Genomic DNA, 19,882 nt, shown 5'->3' on the forward strand with positions numbered 1-19,882 from the left:
CTTTATCTGCTGATGCAATAACAATATCATGATTATTTTTAAGTTCTTCCAAAGCCATAATTTCCTGAGAGGAAAGATTATGAGCTAATATAGATGATTCCCTGGTTGGAAAATAAAGATCCTGAAGAACAGCTTGTAAAAAAATGGAGACGTTTATTCATAGGGGGTTGAAAGTTGGACTTGAGGAATATGAACTCATCAGAACTTTGAGAGTCATTATCTGAAAAGAACAATTTAAGATTAAGTTACGACAAAAGTCATGTAAATCAGTAACCATGCTATACTCATCAACAACATATCCAGGGACAAAATTCAGGCCTTTATTTAAGAGTGTCAATTGTTCAACTGTAAAAATCACAATAGAAATATTTGACACATTTTGGCATGTATGTTCTACTGTTTCATGAGGGTCCCCTCTACTGTAGTAATGTTGTTTCCTATTCCTATGTTTGCGCCCCCCCCCCTCGCCGCCTATGCCCCCATCTAAAGGGTGTTGTGTGTTACGTTTCTTGGGAATAGGTGATTCCCGGGTATTGGCATTGTCTGTATCAGTAAGGGAAGATTCATCCCCTGATGTACTAGTATAAAATGAATCAGTCTTCTTTCTGATGTGATTTTAACTGATGAACAATTGAAACTCTTAAATAAAGGCCTGAATTTTGTCCCCGGATTTTTTCTTGATGAGTATAGCATGGTTACTGATTTACACGACTTTTGTCGTAGACTTAATCTTAAATTGCTCTTTTCAGATACCAACTCTCAAAAATCTGATGAGTTCAGATTCCTCAAGTCCAACTTTCAACCCCCTATGAACAAACATGTCTCCATTTTTTTACAAGCTGTTCTTCGGGATCTTCATTTTCCAACCAGGGAATCATCTATATTAGCTCAATCTTTCCTCTCAGGAAATTATGGCTTTGGAAAAACTTAAAAATAATCATGATATTGTTATTGCATCTGCAGATAAAGGAGGGGCGGTAGTGGTAATGAACACAGATTATTATCTAAATGAGGGTAAGGAACAGTTGTCCAACCCCAAACGTTACATGTCTATGCCCCTGGATCCCACACTTAATTTCAAAAAGGAGATTGATACCTTCTTGGGTCAGGCAGTTGAAGAAGGCATCATTACTGACACAGTTAGGAATTATCTCACGGTGGTGGATCCGCAAAAACAAATTTTGCACCTCTTGCCTAAGATCCATAAATCTCTCACCCAACCTCCATGTAGACCAATTGTGTCAGGGATTGGCTCTTTGACAGAAACTTTGTCAGCATTCTTGACAAAATATCTTAAACCTTTGCTTCCTGTAGTCAGGGCCAGCATACAAGATACAACACAGTTTCTTAAAATTGTCTCTGTTACATAGTTGGAACCTGGATGGTTCTTGTGTACTTTTGATGTAAAGGCCCTTTATACCAACATCCCTCATTGGGCCGGTCTTCAAGCACTACATTTTTGGTTGTAACACACTAGTTTATATCCAGTTGGTTTCAATATGTTACTTTTATGTATGGCAGAGCATGTACTAACCAAAATTTTTTTTTATTTTCAGGGTGAGTGCTATTGACAACTACAAGGGATGGCCATGGGTGCATCGTTTGCACCTATTTATGCAGATCTATTTATGGCCTTTTTGGAAGAGCAACTCATTTATGATTCTTCACACAACTTATATTTGGATGAAATCGATATATGGCGCAGATATCTGGATGATTGTTGGATGGTGTGGAGGGCTGATGCTGAGCATTTGGAAGAGTTTTTACAATATCTTAATGAAAATAAGTGGGGCATTGAGTTCACTGCCACCACTGCTAAGGATGTCATCAGTTTTTTGGATGTAACTGTATATCATAATGCTGATAATACTGTGGGTACTAAAGCCTTTTGTAAATATCCTCAGTATAACAGTTTACTCCATGCCTCCAGCTTGCATCCCCAACACACCATCTACAATATTCCTAAATCCCAGTTTCTGCGCTTTAAGAGAATTAGTTCTTCTGTGGAGAATTTTGAGTTGTCCAAATTAGATCTGTGTCAGAGGTTCAGAAACAGGGGATATTGGAATATTGATATTTCATTGGCAAGGAATTGGGCCAGTGGTAAGGACAGGGATTCATTGTTGGAATATCAACATACTGCTACTACTCAAACCAGGGACACGGTCAGATTTGTGACGACATATGGGCGTAATAGCAATATTATTAGGAATATTATCAATACATATTGGAATATTTTATTGGCTAATCATGAACTCTGAGCTTGTTCAGGCAATAGGTGTCAGTTCTCCTTCAGAAGGGGCAAAACTTTGGGGTCCCATTTAATCACATTTTAAACATATTGAGAGTGGTGGTGCTGTATATAAACAACTTACGGTGTTTGGTGACCGATTGTTGGGTACTTTTCCATGTGGACGTTGCAGTTCTTGCCAATTTGTAAGCAAACTTAAATAATTTACTAGTAAAAATGCTAGTAGGGTTTATGATTTAAATTTTTTTGGTAACTGTGGTACCAGTTGGACTGTCTATTTAGCTACCTGTAAATGTTCGGCATTTTATGTCGGTCAGACCTCTCGAACATTGAGGATACGTATGTCTGAACATAGAAGTGACATACAGAATAGACAGGAAACCAATGCACTTTATTGCAACACTGTTAAACATGCTGATGCTGAATTTCATTTCATGACGATAGATAGAATTATTGGGGATCAGAGTAATCGACAGGGTTGGCACACTATACACAACAAAAAGGAGAATTACTGGATTATTAATTTGGGAGGATTGTTTCCCCCTGGACTTAATGATCATTTATAAAGTCATGCCAGATATACTTATATGTATTTTCATTTAGGTTCACTATGTTGTTTTTCATGGGTGTTATTAACTGTATGTAATAAATTGGATTTTGGATTTATATTATATTTAGTAGTTTTTTTTTTTAATTTTTTTGTGCCGCGGTGGTGGTGCTGCGGTAGCATTGTTGCCTCACAGTTAGACGTTGCCCGTTCGTTTCTCTGTTAGAGTGTCTCCTGTGTAGCGACATGCGTGAGTGGGCGTTCCTTCGTTGAAGGTTGTGCATTAGGCCCGGCAAGCCAGTACGTAAAACTCTATTGCCAATCATTAGCGAACCGGAGTTCTGCTGTGGCGACCCCTAACCAGGAAAAACCGAAAGACACATTCATTATATTTAGTAGGTTTTTTGCCCTTTTAATATAGGCTGGACTATGTATGTCACATTTTGGGGGGGGACTATTTAAGTGTGGTGCATGATGTTTTGTGTGTTTATGATTCACTGAAGAAGGCTGGTGAGCGGAAACCGGTCTGAGGAATAAAATCAAACAAGGTATTAGATTTTTGAAGATTTATTACCTTATATACCTACGTGCTGGTCACTGGTGTTTGGATTACAAGTTGGTTTGACCTTGCATTGTCGTACTGGCAGAGCGCTTTGTTTGATTTCCTTGGTGTAAAACATACCGATTGATTTGTGTGTTTAGATTATTGTTGCAGATATGGCCGCGGGGGGGGGGGTGTCAATTAACAGAGCTGTAAGTCCTTGCACCACTTGCCAGTCATACAGCACCGTGTCCAGCCCCACACCCTGTTCACTCTATCAACATACCAATCCCAGATACATTAGCTCCAGATGTAAACACTACCATAAACGTATAAATAAATTCCTGAACTGTATCACTAGGTTTAAACCTAACCTCACACTTGGTGGTGATATCCACCCAAACCCTGGCCCATCCACTCCAGATAAATTTACCCCCTCTACTTTATAAACCTACAATTTATAGGCCACCTAACTCTCTCCTGGCCTGTCATCTCAACATTAGAAGTATAAACAACAAGTTACGTGAACTACATGCACTCCTGGCTGTCCACTCCCCTGAGATAATCTGTTTATCTGAAACCTGGTTAAAACCTAACACCATAGATAATGAAGTGTTACCATCCGAGTATAACATACGGTTTGCTGTTCTCTATAAATCTGTGTTAAACATCATCATTGAAGCTATACAACCACCTCAGATTTATAACTCAGAGATTCTTGCCACCAAATTGCAAAACTTAATAAAAATAAATGTATTAATATCATATGTATGTACATTCCCCCAGGAAATAATATATCTGCACTTGAATATACCCTTCACTGGCTATCATGCAACTACCCCAAGAAACCTTACTACTTTGAGATTTTAACATAGACTGGAACACCTGTTCCTCAGAATCCCCAACCACCCATGTTAACCTGCATGCATTTATACAAATCATAACCACCCCTACCAGGATAGGAAAACCTAACCATAAAGAAAGCATACTTGATTGTATACTTATCAATAGCCGCCCTCAACTGTACACCACTAGAACCCTCCCTAATGACTTCAGTGATCACCTTCTTACCTATATAATTAAGCATAAAGCCATCAACCCCCACCAACCCATACTCAGAATGGTAAGAAACAAAAAGAACTTTCACCTTGCCAAATTCCAACAGGAACTAAACTCATGTAAATGGTCAATTCTAAAGCACCTCCCCTTAGAGGAAGCAGTTGTATGTAAATGGTCAGTTCTAAAAAACCTCCCCTTAGAGGAAGCAGTTGTATGTAAATGGTCAATTCCTAAACACCTCCCCTTTGAGGAAGCAGTTGTATAACTTCAACATCAAATTCCTTGAGATCCTTGACTCTCATGCACCTGTTCAGTCAATAAGAATAAAGGCAAAAACTTGTGCCATGGCTTTTCAAACAGTCTGAACTAAAAATCACCCTTAGAAACAAAGCATGGACATTATGGTGTACTACAAAAGACCCCCAAGACCACGTTAAATATATGCAATCAAGGAATGAGACTAAAAAATCCATTTTACAAGACAAAAAAAACTACTACTATAATCTGCAGCAAATAAATCAAAACAACCCTCAGAAGTTTTGGGCAAGTTTAAATAAACTATTACATCCTGGACAAACTTCCACCACGACCCCTGCAGCCACCATTGATAAACCCCCTGAGGAAGTCTCAGACAGTTTTAACCGATTCGTTACAGAGACAATCCAAGCCCTAGCTAGCCAACTACCTCCAAGTTCCCCTGGCCCTGAGGACACCACCCCTAGTAACCAACTCTCATTCAGATTCCAACCAATTGCCACTTCACTTATCTGTACCTTGATCAAAACATTAAAACCAACTACTCTCTCTGCTGATCTACTCCCTGTCGAGTATCTACAAAAAGCAGCTGATGCCATTGCTTACCCCATCTCTATACTAATTAATCGAACCATAGTAGAAGCCAAAATCCCCACCATCTGGAAAATATCCTTTGTAATCCCACTTCACAAAGGAGGTAGCTCGACTGAACTATCTAATTATAGGCCAATAGCTATATTATCTCCACTTGCAAAATTATGGAAAAATGTATTCATAGACAACTGCTGCATCACCTAATTCAGAATAACCTTATGGCAGACTCCCACCACAGCTACCGACCTCACCACAGCACTACGTCAGCCCTCCTAGCCTTCTCTAACACCATAAACCATAATCGCAACAATAGTAACATATCCTCTGCCCTCTTCTTGGATCTCTCCAAGGCATTTGATATGGTTGATCACCAACTTCTAATCCACACCCTGAAAATATTCTGTCTAGATACTAAAGCCCTTCAATGGTTCCAATCTTATCTGAGTGGCAGACAGCAGGCTGTCCTTTGGCAAAACAAACTATCTAACCTCCTATCCAACTCCCTTGGTGTACCCCAGAGTTCTATACTAGGGCCCCTTCTGCTCTCCATTTTTATCAATGACCTTTATACTGTTATTTCAAAGGTCAGCTGTATTTAATACCCTGACGACTCCACCCTGATCTGCTCGACCACATCTCAGATAGAACTATGGTCAGCTACCCAGAACACCTTCAACATAATAGAAAACTGGATTTCTGGTCGCCGTCTGATCTTAAATCCTAAAAAAGCAAAACTGTTACTTTTCTCACCAACTCATAGATCTAGTGCATTTACCTTTACCATAAAATCCAATAATGGCACTATAATCTCCCTACACACCTGTATAAAACTACTAGGTGTTATCATAGATAACAATCTTAAATTTGACCTGCATGTTAATCAAACCATCAAAACCATCAATAAAAAAAATAGGGTCACTTTACAGGATAAAAGCCTTCTTAACCCCACCTGCTAGAATTGCACCCCCTTTACTCTCTAATTTAAACAAGTCTGTCCTCAACAAACTCTCTATCTGGTGCAACCACATTGCCAGATTTGCCACTGGTCTGCTTTATAGGACACACCACTGTATCAGTCTAAACTAACTTGGGTAGGTAGAACTGCCCAGCTTGATTCAGTATAACCAATTGATTATGGCATATAAAATCCTTTACTATCCAGACAATACTCCTGCACTAAAACACATTATCACCCCCTATAACAATCCCAGACCTCTTCGATCTTCCAGCAGACTACTAGTTCAGACTATCAAAACTAATAACTCAGCCGGTGACTCTCTATTTGCCAACTCTGCAGGTAGATCCAGGAACACAATCCCCACTGATATTACTTTACTTACCACCCTGAGTCAATTTAAGATAAGACTCAAACAATATTTGACACTAAACTGGCAATGCCGATGTATCAAACCAGACTAACTCTCCTCTACTATGAGTTAATAACTATAATTTATCTTAGTTGTGTTACTTAATCCGGATTTACACCTGGGATTATCTCTAGCCTTGTAATTTGTACAGCTTGTTAAGTATGTAACCACTGTATATATTGTATCTGTAATCTTAACTGCTTATCTTGGAGCTTTTCTCCCCGGGCCTCCACTGAAAATGGACATGAATCCAGTCGGACTATCCCAGTCAACAAATGTAAAATAAAGAAATAAATAAATTAAATAAACAACTTGTATATCCTTGCAGTACTCACAACTTTAATGATCATTGCTCTAATCAGTATTCTGCATGTATTATTACAATACCCTATGGCCTTGGTTTGGTCAGTGGTATGTTTGTACACAGTTATACTTCAACTGTCATATAGCTACATTCTACTTCATTTACCTGGTAGACCTGTGGGGGAATGTTTGTTAACACTACCTGATTGTTTCTACACATATTCCCAGATTCCTAGTTAAAATTATACACATACCTCTCAACCTCTTAATGCAAAACATCTGGACAAAGCTTGACAAAATGGGGGTGCAAATAGGAATATATTTACATATTGCTCTTATAAACTTAGAATGTTGATAGAGTAAGAGGATTTGTTTTAATATACATTTTCTGAATGATTTGAAGTCTGAAACTCAAACGTATGTCATTATTTAGTGACTTCAATCTTGATATCATCCCAGTAATTTGCCAGGAAAAAAGAGGAACAGAAAAAAAATATGAGCCAAAAATCTGGATATTCTACGAAAATCTGTACTGTTGAGAGGTATGATTATGCATACAGCTTACTACCACTCACAGGATTCAGACCATGGCTGTGTCTGCTAAAAATACAACAATTTGCATTTCATCAGAGTGAGCTATTGAGAAGCTGCTGTCTCTTCCTTTAGTCTCTCTTGGTTGTACAATTTGACCTTGCAATTACAACATTCTTATACAGACATTCTTGGACATATTTTTTATGAAGCACAGTGTGGGTGGCAGTGGTTGACACAACATTACTATTCAGATATTAGATCTTGGTGAATGCAACATGTCAAGCCATACAATACCAGAGTAAACAGAACGAGTTCAGGGTTTAGACCTTTATTACCAGGCAGTTACAGTTTTCTTACCTGAAAGACCTGTGGGGGGAATGTTTGTTAACACTACCTGACATATTCCCAAAATCCTAGTTAAAATTATGCATACAGCTTGCTACCACTCCGAGGATTCAAACCATGGCTGTGTCTGCTAATAATACAATTTGCTTTTCATCATAGTGAGCTATTGTGGAACTACTGTCTCTTTTTTCAGTATTTTCGAAGTCTCTCTTGGTTGTACACTCTGATCTTGTAATTACAACATTCTTATAGAGACATTCCTAGACATATTTTTTATGTGGCACAGTGAGGGTAACAGTGGTTGACACAACATTACTATTCAAATATCAGATCTTGATGAATGCAACATGTCAAGCCATACAATACCAGTGTAAGCACAACCAGTCCAGGTAAGGTAGGTAAGACTGGAATCCAAATTGTAGTTTGCTGCAGATCCCCCACCATGCCCCAAGATTCTCACTACACATTTCTAAACATACTGGAAAAAATTAAGATACAACCAAACACCCTAATAGTGGGTGATTTCAACTACCCTGCCATTAATTGGGAAATCTACTCGAGTACCAACACCTTTTCCCAATGGTTCTTAGAATTCATAAATTCCAACACCCTGGATCAACTAATCCATTGTCCCACCTGGGGCTCCAATATCCTAGACCTGGTCATTACCAACATGGGAGATAGATGCTCCACACCAGTGGTCACCCCCTCATTGGTCAAGTCTGACCATAAGCAAATCACCCTTGACATCCACATCTCACCTCCACTCTCCAGTAAGGAAACCTCCGTAAACAAACTTCTCCAAAGCCAACTTCATGCTACTTAAGTCAGAAGTGACAAACTTCATGGCAACCATGCAGATGGGAGCTGAAAGTTCGACTGCTGAATCCTATACTAAGGCACTGTACAAGCACATCCACTCGTGCAGGAATTGTGCCATCCCAAATAGAGCCAAGATGTTCTCCTCAAAAAAAAGGGAGCCAATCTGGTATTCCCCTGCCATAAACAAACTATACAAGAGAAGAAAGAAACTGTTGCAGAAAAGAGGAAAATCCCAGGATGCAAAAACTCCCTTACCAGCCTCAGTAAGAAGCTGAAATCCCTCATAAAATCCTCCAAAGCCAGTTACGAAAATAAAATTGCCAAAGATTCCAAAGACAACCACAAGGCATTCTATTGTTATATCAAGAATCTAAATGGCAATGCTCAGATCTGCTCTGAGCTACAACAGAATGGCATTAAATATACTGATCCCAAGGATATTGCCAATATCCTGGCAGATCGATTTAGTGCCAACTTCACCTCCCTCTCACCCCCTAAAGAGCCCATTTCAATACCAAAAGATTGACAAATTCCGGTAATCACGGCCACACAGGTAGAAACCGCACACTCAAAAGCTAAGAATACAGCATCCATGGGACCAGATGACATCCCAGGCTGTGTACTACATGAACTACAAAATGAACTGGCACCTCACCTAAGTGTCATGTATAATTATAGCCTCACCTCAGGCTTCATGCCCACTGAGTGGCGCACAGCTACAGTTATCCCACTCCACAAGGGGGGATCCACCTTGGATCCCGGGAACTACCATCCCATCAGTCTGATGAGCCTGATCTGCAAGGGCAAGGAACACATTATCATGGAACTTATAAACAAAGACATTGGTGACATTCAAACACTGTACCCCACCCAGTTTGGATTCATGAAGGGACGATCTTGTCTCCTGAACCTGATTGACTTCTTAGAATCAGTTTCCAGAGCTGTGGACGAGGGTAAGGCGGTCCACACAGCCTATCTGGACCTCACCAAGGCCTTTGACACCATCTCCCACTCTGGAACCATAGATAAACTTACTAATCTGGGCATAAATCCCTACATAACTCGATGGGTTGCCAACTGGATTACTGACAGAACCCAGACTGTAAAAACAGCTGACTCCAAATCCAGCTCCGGACAAGTGACAAGTGGAGTACCTCAAGGTTCAGTCCTGGGACCGCTCTTGTTCGGCATCTACTTCTCTGAAGTACAGGCCAACACTAAGGGACTCTGGCTAACAAAGTTCGCAGATGACTGCAAACTGGGAGCCATTATTGAATCCCCAAATGATGTGGATATTCTACAAAAGAGCCTTACAGAAACAGAGGCCTGGTGCCAAAGCCATGGGCTCAAGCTTAATGGCAAGAAATGTATAGTTACCCCCTGTGGGAAAAATGTACCCATGAATTACCACATAGGTGGCAGTACACTAAACATCGAAAGTGTGATGACAGACTTAGGGACACAGGTGGACAGTGGTCTCACCTTCGATAACCACATCACCACAACAGTCAGGAATTCCTTCTATGTGGCACACCTCATTACTAAGGGCTTTTCATCCAGAAAAAAGGAGGTCATTGTCCCACTATAGTCATCCCTCATTAGACCCATTATAGAGTGAAACTCCCCATTTGGTATGTACCTCACAAGACATCTGCAACAGCTGGAAAGGCCGAAGAAATACCTGTCTAAAAGAATCACAGGCCTAAAGCAGATGCCCTATGCTGACCATCTAAAAAAACTCCAGCTATACTCTGTGTCATATCATCTACTCAGAGGCGATCTCTGCTTAACATACAAGGCCATGTCAAACCCTGAACTGTTGGACATGCTCCACTTAAAGAAATCCCAATCCCTCAGAGCCACATGCTCCAGGGATCTAAAATTTGTCATCACAATGAACAAAACATGCTGGAGGGATAGGTTCCTGACCCAGAGACTCCCCATACTCTGTAATACACTGCCCAATACATGTCAAACAGACAGCCTACTTGGCCCTCTTCAAAAGAAACCTTGATGATTGGTTGGGAGATAGAAAATTCATCCCGGGGATCATGTTAGTCACCCTGCTAGACAGGGTTCCAGGGAAGTAAATACTGTGGGAAGAAATATCTGGGGAATTGTTTGGCTAGGCTTGTATAGGCCCTAGGGCCAACCTATGAACCTATTTAGAACTTTATTGCCAGGCAGTTACAGTTTTATTTAAATATGACCTATATGAGACTATTACTGTCATATTGTCTGGTTTATTCAGTACAAACCATACACATTATTTAGACTGCCAGGTGACATTCTACTCATTTATATTTATTTCGTATGACTACTACAAGCAGGATTGTTACTCACCAGCCTCACAACGCAGCCTTTGCAACCTACTGGCATGGGCTTCCTGATTCACAGCTCGCTCAGCTGCAGCTGTAATAGAAATAGAGAAACATTTAGGCATACCTGTCCACCACATACACAGGCTGGACTTTGGTAAACAGTTATTGCTATGAATACTTATACACTGCTGGGACATTACCCCTCTGTCTTGCTTCTTGGACCCACTTATCCAAGAACTCCCTCTTCCTCCGCTTCAAGTTGGCATAGTGGTGCCAGATCTGCACACCAGTCCAAGGTGTACCAGTGGCACTGGTGAGATCATGGGCAAGATGGTCCCAGGCTTCCGCTTTATATTGAGAGCCCTGGTACTGGCCCTGCAGTAATCTCTCATCATGTTTTTTTACCAAGAGTCCTACTATGACCTTGGACTCCTGTATGCCCCAGCGCTGCTCCTGGAAGTGCAGTCCCTCTCCAACTCCAGCCATCCTGCCTACAGTAGGAAGCTGCAACCAGTTATGAGCTGTATTCCCACCTGTGGGGTACAGCCAATTTCCTGAACTTTGCCATGATTGGATGATTTTGAAAATGCTGAGTTAAGCTAAGCTATGGGCAAACCTGCTCAACTAAGGTTGACAGTACTTAAAGGGGCAAGTGCTGAGCACAGCTTATCAGTGCACACATCTACTTAGCTACAGTACTTCCTGCTTAGCATTTATGTTTCAGCAATGCTTACAGTGCCTCAGCTTATCTGAGCATAACGTAGCATTATTTACCTTTAGTGTTTTGGAATATCATGATGGTGGGTTTCATTCATCATTTACCATAGCTTATGATATGTATGTTGACATTCCATAACATCCCCCATGTGCTTTTCTGACAGATTACATTTTGTGTGACTGCATGTATGGGACACTTGTATTTATATGAGGGTTTCCCAACTTCAAGTACACTGACACCTCACATCTGGCCCTAATACACTGCTCTGGTTGGGAAATATAAGTTACTTACTACATAAATATACTAAAATATTACATTTGTGGTGATTTCACATACAAAACAGACGTGGCTGTAGTGGGGCTTGAACCCTGATTGACTACATGCAAAGTGTACACTCAAACCACTACACTATTGCACTACTGCTTATGGAGGTTGTCTATTGCTATATAACTTTTTGGGCCATTTAAGCTAAGCAACAGGCACACCCATGCAGCTATATTTAAACTTTCCTGCTGATGTGAAAAAAAAATATTATGGACACTTTTTAAATAGTGCTCTTACAAACTTAGATAGTTGTTAGAATAACAGGTTTTGCATTCACCTGCACTTTCTGAAGGGTATGACGTCTAAAACTTAGTGCTTTCATTATTTTCTAGCTTCATTCTTTAATGATATGCCACTACTTTGGCAGTGGCCACTTATTTATTTCACAGTCGTACACTATACTGCAGGCATCTGCACATTCTCTGGGGATCTCTGCTGTTGGGGGTTTACATTCTTCTGTGAAAAGAGTGATCTCGCTCTTTTTACATTGCTGTATGGCAATTCTGGTGTGCAGGGGGCATGTATCTTGTGACAGCTCTGCTCTCAGACGCACCCCCTGCACTTTTACACAGAACCATGTCCGTTTTACAGCACAGCAGCGTGCCTTCATGAATATGCATGGCACACTGCCGTGCTGTACGGGAACGGTCCCTTCCATGCAGGAATAAGGTATTTCTGCATGGAAGCTTGCTGAATCCCGGGGAGTGTCTAAAAGATGAATGACAATTTTGTTTAATGCATTTTATATCACTGCATGTTTCTTGACATAGTTCAGTTATAGAGAAATTTATAACAGCTTAAAGAAAAAGGAAAGAGTTATAACTTAATTAATCATCACTACTTTCATATTCACTATCATATAGAATAACAAATGAAATCTTAAATAGTATAATGCTCACTATAAAAGCTGTATGCTTGTTTACTGCCTTTTATAAATGAAAGTGTTTGGATTTGAGTTTTATTGGTTTTGTCACACATTAGAAGTTATAGGAATTAATATAATAGCTTTAAAAGCTGTTTCAGATAAGAACAATATTTATTTAAATGTAAAATGATTATCTGAATTACTTAGACACTCTATGGGGATAGGACAGCTGTTAGACACCTCTAAATGCTCATGACACATTTTAAGCAGTTTAAAATCTTCACTCATTTGTTTCTTAGCTTTCTGCCAAGGTCACAAGCTAAAATGTTTAGTTTTTTGCTCGCTGGATGGAATTTTTCACTTTTAATGCATTTAGAAGCTTTAAATCCCTTTGTGAATATGTGAACAGCTTAAAACGAAAGTAATCAGTCCAGATGTGTTTTAAGCACTTGGGTCAAAGATTAGAAATTAAGCATTTGAGTTTTTCAGATTTTTAAGGGGATATTCAGTTTATTTCAACAAAAGATACTGTTTTGTACTATATCTAATAGTAATTAAGGATTTACTGATTACGTGAAAAGGGACATAATATAAAAGGCTTCACTTTGAACACTGTGATATTCTTACTATCTAATATTAAAATATGAAATATAATCAAGAAAGGGTTGCAAAGCAAGCATAATCACTTTACAGTACAACACTGCTGTGATAGCTTCACTGGCTTCAGTTAAAAAATGATGAACATTTTAACGTTTTGAAGAAGTTTGCATATATACATAATGTAAATAGTTTACATAGAATAACAACTATTAGATAACTTGTATTTGAATATTTTTATAATATGCTAGTCTTTGAACAAATCAGTCAAATGTTAAGTCTCAATGTAAACTGTGCTGTCTTAATACCAAATAACATAACATAAAAAATATATGAATGTCTTTAAAATGTTATTTTGAATTCAAGCCTATGCATATTTAAAAAAAATATTATATTAATCGAGTATAAAGCATATTAGACTGCTTTCTGATAAAAGAATGTTTAAATAGTTTGAATAAATGACTTTCGGAAAGGATTCAGGTGAATGGCTAGACTGTTCAAAGATGGGATGTTTTTTTCCCATAGAAGGGTTTGGTGGTTTATTATTTCATCTTTTATGGTTTTATAATTTAACACTTTCTTATTAGGTGTCTATAAACTGTATTCACACTGTTACATTGGAAGAAAAGTCATTCTCTTTAAACATGTTTGCCTATTGCTTCAAATATTTGAACATGGCTAACAATGCAGGAGGTACTGTATTAATCCAACTATGAAATGCATTTCCATCAATATAAATGGCTTGAATAATAACTTTAAAAGGGGAAGTCTTTTAAAATATTTGAAAATGCTCAATGCACAAATATTTTTTTACAGTAGATGCATCTTTTGAAAGAAGACATAAGTAAACTTAACTCAAATAATTATACAGTTTTAGTAAGCTCTCGTTATAAACAACAGAGGAGAGGAGTAGCAATATTAAGGAAAAACTCAATTCTAATGCCTAAAATTATAAATACATACCATAACAAATCAGGAATGTTTTGTCTAATAAAATATCTATTCCTGGTAAGATATACACACTAGTAAATATTTACTGGATACCAGGACTAGGAGTTAAAGTAGTTAAGCAACATTTAGAAGACATTGTATAATACACTAAGGGGAATATAATCATATCATGGGACTTTAATTGTTGAATGAATGGACCTATACAAATGCAAAAAATACACGTAGGAAACCAACATTATCAAAGCTGCTTTCTGACTTTATGGACTCTTTTAAAATTGTAGACATTAATGAATATGCTGAGCCAAATACTCTACTTTTCACACATTATTGTCATAGAAATGGTACAGAATCAATAGAATGTATATATCAAGAGATCTAACTACAAAGTTAGATAAAATTAAGATATTTACATGTCCATTATCAGACCACAATGCAATTACTTTTGAACTAGACTTGAACTTAAAACAAAGAATAACTGTAACTAAGATACCTTCATACATACCCAATCTAAAGGATTTTAAGGAATTTTCTGTTAAAGAGATACAAACATTCTTAGATATAAATCTCACTAATGATGTATCTGAAATACATGTATGGATGCCACTGAAGTCATATTTGTATTGGAAAGTAGTAGCATGGTTTACAAATAAGCAAAAACAATGGAACAAGGACTTACTGGATTTACAAAAAAAAAATCAATAAGTTAAAACTTGACATTCAAAAAGGAAACACAAAGTTAACAAGTGAATTAGATGACACGAATAAAATAAAATATCTAGAGATGTTACACCATAGGACAATGATCAATTCAGAGAAGATTGAATTATGCTCTTATTTGATGAATCCAAAGAACCAGAGAAGAATAGCTAATAGAACAAACAAAAAAATCATTAAAGCAAATCAAATAAAGGAAATATATAATCCAGAGACTAAGAAGAAAGTATTGGATCTAGAAGAATACTAGAAGCCTTTAAACATATTTTCACAAAATTAATAACGTAAAGAAAAAAAAACATACTAAAAGCTTTCTTTAAAAAGCATGTCAAGATTAAATTATAAGAAGACCATATAATGTTAATAGATAAACAAATAATGACAAAACTCAAGCCACAGGTATAGATATTACCCCAGAAATGTTTAAATTATTAACTAATGAGCTTTTGTGTTATTGTCAAAAGTGTTCACATTAGTAAAAGATAGCAAAGAAATTCCTCCCTCCTGGAAATACACTGTAATATCACCTATTTTGAAACCAGATAAAAATCCTAGTGATTGTTCATCTTATAGGCCAATATCTTTACTTAATATACACTATAAGATATTCATGGCTCTACACTGCTAGGATTAAACAGTTACTCCCATTATTAATGTAAGATTATGCTCAACAATATACTAAGGTTGAAAGTAACTTTGCTACAAATATGCAACATAAATAAGGAATAAGATAAAGCTTGCTTAAATGCAGAAACAGAGTTTACTAATATGTGATTCGCATCCATACTAAATGACTGTGGCTTACAAAAACAAGGAACTTGCTTATGAGTGTATCACACACACATCAGGAAAGCTGACTTCTTACAGACATGCCAAGAATGTAATTTGCTTTCTTTAAAGAAATGACAACAGGACATGTTTTTCTAAGAAAGTTTAAAAATATGCTTTTCTAATTCACAAGGCGTTTCCTTGAAGACAGTTTACTTATCAGCATTTGCACAAAAACAGATGTGTTAGCATTTGCGTCATCAAGGCAGTATCTTTCCAAAACCAAGAGGGTGTGTGTTTAACTAAAATATATATAAAGTCTGTATTAAATCCAGTTATGTTAGGGGTAATGGTAGGGACACATTTGTCCTCAGGTAAATGTTATATCTCTCACATCGTCTGTACTATAAGAGAAGTAAAGTAGAACATTTTCTGAAGCTGTAACAGAAGTGTGTGTGGTTTATTATAAATGTTATTGGTTACTGCTCTTAAAGACAGATGCTGTAAAGTATATTCCCTCATCAGTGTATATTCTGCAAGTTTCTGTATGCAACAGACTGTGAATGCAACTATAACCAGACTTTGATTTCAGCAGAATCCAGCCAGGAAGACTGAAAACTTATTGTTATTAAAACATAATTGTTAAAATGTTCACATGCAACATTATTTGGTAATTGTAATAACATATCACAATTGTGCATATATGTCACTGATAAAAGTAAAAAAAACCTCAGTTACATCAGGTATAGCCGACAGATGGGTTATAGTATACATACAGTTCAAATCAATTATACAGGAGGGTACAAATAACTACTACTAGTAGAAGTAGACAGCAAAGGCAACAGATAAAAAAACAGCCAAAAATGATCAAATCAGACAAAGGTATATAGTTTAATAACCTAATAAAGCAAATGTATAACCAAAATATTGGGCTGGCATACATTCTATTTTCACAGCATAAAGAAGATAAACAATACTGCAGTATTACAGGGGGAGGGGTACTTTCTCAGTTTTACACTGACTGTGTGAGCAGTATGTGTTGCAAAAGGGTCTGAAATAAAGCTACAGGAAGAAATAATATCTCATTCCTTCTTGACAATACTCTTTCAGGGGGAGGGGAAAAACAGATATTAGTACATTAGAAATACTGGATTAAAGCTGACAGGATAAGATATTTTACAAGTTGCTAATAGCTATCATTCTAGTTATTATTGTATTGTTTAATATTAAATTGTATTTACAGGATTTCAGCACCAGTATTTACAACCTGTTAAATTGCTTTATTAAAGCTATACAAGAGAAAGTAAAGATATGTAAAAACTGAGCAAGAATGGTCACTATTTTTAACATGTTTTTGGCAAGACAATGTTGGTATGCAAAAAGCATAAATGTTTCTAATTTCTGGGTATGCAGTTGCCTCTGGTGGCAATTCCACTAGATACTTCAAAAGAGACATAATAATTTTCCAAGATTTTGCTTGATGTTAATGTTACTAAATTTGTAAGATTGGACTAAGTGTACTTTACAGTCTTTATATGTACAAATACAAAATAATCCAGTACAAATGAAATTAATGTCTAGTAACAAATATGTGTGAAAAACCATGTTTTAAAAAAAAATTGGGTCCAGGATAGCTGCTAGATTGAAATGCATGAATAGCAAACAATCTGTGTAAATACATACTGTACAGGATACATTGTAACAAGTTCAAAAGTAATTTGTCAAGTTGTAATTTTATTACTAATTGTAATTTTATCACTGTTTTTTGGACCATCATTTTATCTGTATTAGTATTGGTTACCCCAGTTAAAGGAAAATTATATTAAAATATTGCATTCATACATCTAATGGACTAATATGTACATATTCTTTAGTATATACATCATGTTTTTTTAAATCCTCAACTATTAAATATACTGAAATAATCACATTCAAATATTTATTATCTAAGCCCAGTTCAGTACTTTATGTTCACTTCACTGTCAACGAAGCTGTTAATGGACAGTTCAGAGACATGACCACAATGTTATGGTTAAAATGACATTGAAACTGTATATTTTCAGCAGTGTATAAATGCTTGCAGTAGCACATAGTTCTTGTCTCTTATAGATATTAGACTATCCCTAATATTTTGATATAAAATAATCAATAAAAGTAAAGAGTTAATTCAACAGGTGCAAAGAGTTAATGAAAGAGTACTAAGTCATAAATTAAATTCTGTGATTGCAAAAGAATAAATTAATCAAGTTAAAAAATAAAACTAAAACAGACACAGCTCATAACTGATAACATATTTTCACAGAATGGTCTGTAAAAGAAAAAGTTGTTAAATATATTCAGTTTTAGTAGTTATACTTGATATCATTGTATTAACTATGTAAAATTGCATTTTGACTTGTATCTAATGAAGGCTAAAGATTTTGTTTCTTAATGTATTTTCTATATAATGTGATCAAAAATACATATCAGTATAAAGTGTTTTGAGTACATTAAAATAAAAAGAGGGAATTGTAAGATTATGCTCAACAATCTACTAAGGTTGAAAGTAACTTTGCTACAAATATGCAACATAAATAAGGAATAAGATAAAGCTTGATTAAATACAGAAACGGAGTTTAGTAATATGTGATTAGCATCCATACTAAATGACTGTGGCTTAAAAAAATAAGGAACTTGCTTATTAGTGTATTACACACACATCAAGAAAGCTGACTTCTTACAGACATGACAAGAATGTAATTTGCTTTATTTAAAGAACTGACAACAGGACATGTTTTTCTAAGAAAGTTTAAAAATATGCTTTTCTAATCCACAAGACATTTCCTTGAAGCCAGTTTACTTATCAGCATTTGCACAAGAACAGATGTGTCAGCATTTGCATCATCAAGGCAGTATCTTTCCAAAACCAAGAGGGTGTGAGTTTAACTAAAATATATATATAAAGTCTGTATTAAATCCAGTTATGTTAGGGGTAATGGTAGGGACACATTTGACCTGAGGTAAATGTTATATCTCTCACATCATCTGTATTATATGAGCAGTAAAGTAGAACATTTTCTGAAGCTGTAACAGAAGTATGTGTGGTTTATTATAAACATTATTGGTTACTGCCCTTAAAGACAGGTGCTGCAAAGTATATTCTCTCATCAGTGTATATTCTGCAAGTTTCTGTATGCAACAGACTGTGAATGCAACTATAACCAGACTTTGATTTCACCAGAATCCAGCCAGCAAGACTGAGTGTCTTAAGAAATTTTCAGTTACTAGACAGAGATCAAACTGGCTTCATAAAATACAGAAGTACATGTGATAATATTAAAAGAATTATTTCTTTAATTGATTATGTTAACGTTACAAAGAGTAAAATGACTGCGATTAGTTTAGACATAAATAATGCCTTTGACTCAGTTCAATTAGATTATTTGTGGCTTCATTTAGAGAAATACAGTTTCTGAGTAAAAATCACACTATTAATATTAAATAAATCCTTATATGAAAAATCCTTGGCTTAAATAATGATTGGATCCTGTTTTTCTAAATCTATTGAAATCACTAAGGGCACAAAACAAGGATGCCCCTTGTCTCCATTTCTATTTACCATGGTCATTGAACTGTTTGCAAACAACATATGAATGAATGAATGAATGATAATATTAAGGGAATAAAAATTATTAAACAGTTTAGAAATGAAGGTTCAACTGTTTGCAGATGCTATTCTTCTTACCTTAAAAGATAATAACTCATTATAAACCCTATTAAACCTAATTCAATATTTCCAGAAGATCTCAAATTCAATGAAAACAAGACAAAGATATTACTTATAAATACTACTAAGGAAGCATTAAATAACAAGCACTGTAAATATATGCATACTGATAACAAAATCAAATACCTAGGCATTACAATAACAAATGATCTGAATACAGCTATTACAATAAAGTACAAGGGCATCTTAAATAATATTAAAAGTCTCACACAAAAATGGAATAAATTATTTTTTTTTCAA

This window comes from Protopterus annectens, chromosome 3.part0, assembly GCF_019279795.1.
Source record: "Protopterus annectens isolate FY-2018-M chromosome 3.part0, PAN1.0, whole genome shotgun sequence".
NCBI lineage: Eukaryota > Metazoa > Chordata > Ceratodontiformes > Protopteridae > Protopterus > Protopterus annectens.